Source organism: Trichomycterus rosablanca, chromosome 12 (assembly GCF_030014385.1).
Source record: "Trichomycterus rosablanca isolate fTriRos1 chromosome 12, fTriRos1.hap1, whole genome shotgun sequence".
Classification (NCBI taxonomy): domain Eukaryota; kingdom Metazoa; phylum Chordata; class Actinopteri; order Siluriformes; family Trichomycteridae; genus Trichomycterus; species Trichomycterus rosablanca.
In genome coordinates, this window is record NC_085999.1 from 38,628,455 (window position 1) to 38,630,996 (window position 2,542).

Genomic DNA, 2,542 nt, shown 5'->3' on the forward strand with positions numbered 1-2,542 from the left:
AAGAATTCGGTGTAATTACTTCCAGCCCAGCCTGCGTTTACAACCACTGTTATCAAGCAACACAGAAAATGATCTGTACACGGTCACGCCCAGCACATGACTTTTCGGGAGCGAGTTATGACGCAGGAGGAGAGAGAATTCACGAGGAGATTGTGGAGCAGATCACACGGAGCCACGCTCAGCCAGGGAAGCCAGGTGACGCCCAGCCGGGAGGCATTCGTGACCCGGTAAGCCTCGGCGGCTCAGGGGGGTTTTTGCGAAGGTTTTGGCGTTTTGGCCCGATCGCTGCCCTTTCCACCCGTAAGAGGATTTTAGCTTCTTCGTGTAAACAAAGCCATGCGAGTCAGGGATGAGTGAGTAAGAGCATTGCACTCCATCTGCTTAATGAATTAAATTAGCGCTGTCCTCCTTGGTAGGCTGCAGAAGCGCCGAGTGAAGCGCGCACGAATGCGTAAGCGCGCCGGTTAGCCGGGAGGAAAAAAGCAGCTGCTCCTAATCGCCGCGTCCTCCCGACACGTGAGGCGAAGGTGGGCTGGCGTCACTGAGCCCTGAACCGATCAACCCTGATGTCACCACCCGTGCCCCCCACATCCCGCCATGGCGTATTAGAGCATTGCAGCATCTGCACTTCGACACACGGCCGGCTCCGATTGGCTGAAATGTGCCCGAATACCCGCTGTTTATACGGCAAAGCCGATTCTGTACGGAAAATCCTTTTGCACACGTCCTCACACACACACACACACACACACACACACACACACACACACACACACACATAGATAGAGAGCGCGGTGATGGTTCATTAGGTGCACAGTAGGAACCCACACAGACACAGAGAGAACATGCAAAATCCACACAGAAAGGACCTGGACTGTAGTCTATCTGTTTCTCTACATGCTTTGTTCCCCCCTTTCATGCTGTTCTTCAATGGTCAGGACCCCCACAGGACCACCACAGAGCAGGTATTATTTAGGTGGTGGATGATTCTCAGCACTGCAGTGACACTGACATGGTGGTGGTGTGTTAGTGTGTGTTGTGCTGGTATGAGTGGATCAGACACAGCAGCGCTCCTGGAGTTCTTAAACACCTCGCTGTCACTGCTGGACTGAGAATCGTCCACCGACCAAAAATATCCAGCCAACAGCGCCCCGTGGGCAGCGTCCTGTGACCACTGGTGAAGGTCTAGAAGATGACCGACTCAAACAGCAGCAATAGATGAGCGATCGTCTCTGACTTTACATCTACAAGGTGGCCCGACTAGGTAGGAGTGTCTAATAGAGTGGACAGTGAGTGGACACGGTCTTTAAGAACTCCAGCAGCGCTGCTGTGTCTGATCCACCACCTAAATAATACCCTCTCTGTGGGGGTCCTGACCATTGAAGAACAGGGTGAAAGGGGGGAACAAAGCATGTAGAGAAACAGATGGACTACAGTCAGTAATTGTAGAACTACAAAGTGCTTCTATGTGGTGAGTGGAGCTGATAAAATGTACAGTGAGTGTAGAAACAAGGAGGTGGTTTTAATGTTATGCCTGAACTGAACCAGTTGTTTTGCTCATCATTAATCTTTCTGCAACAGTCCCGGTTGGATCTATTTAATTTTGCGGTAGTCATCGACTGACTGAACCCTGCGCAGACGTGTCTCTTCAGAGCAGCTCACATATTCATTTTAGCCTGATGTAGCTGTTCCAAATATATTCTGGGTTTTGATAAAGGAACGATAATAAACGAGATATTCCTGATTATATTGTAAACATTCTCTTTAGAGTTACAATCATCTCGAGTCGAGGAATCTCATGTTATTGTGATTGCTTGAGGATGTTTGTGCAGCTCTTATTACTGAGCAGTAAGTTTATCCCAACACGTGCGTATACGGTATACTGTATATATATATCATCATCATCATCGTCTAAATGAGAACGAGGGCATAAAAGTGAAAACAATACCCCCAACAATAACACACAAACAGCCAGAAACAGAATTAACTCTGGGAATAATACTCCGTACTCAGAGAAATAACCAAACACCATTGCGATTTCATTACTTTGCCGTCGGGGGACGTTTGGTGGGTCATTTATAAAGCGTAATTCTATCACTGGAGCTGGATGAGCAAGTCAGCGGGATGAGCTTCCTCGTGCTGTATGATGACGGGATTCATGTCAACGTGTGCCCGTTTTTATAAAGTACCCCGGAAACATGGGCGCAGTTTGAAACCTGGCTTAAAACGTTACTGTAACTATTGGTGGAATGTAAATACTATTAAATTAAGGATGGTTTTGAACGCACCCCAGTGTAGTGCAGCATGTTTACTAGCGATCCGAGAGTGATTATGGGTTTAGGGTTCACTATCCACTGGTCATCTGGTGACCATAATAAAGCCACTTGTACCTCGATCCAGTCAACAGTCAAATAACTCACACTGTAAAACCTTTACTTGCCCCCAGACAAATCCTGCATTCCTGCCGTGCTGCAGCCCCGATCAGGGTTAAGTAATTATTAAAGTTATTTATAGAAATACTACTATAGTACTTATTATTATA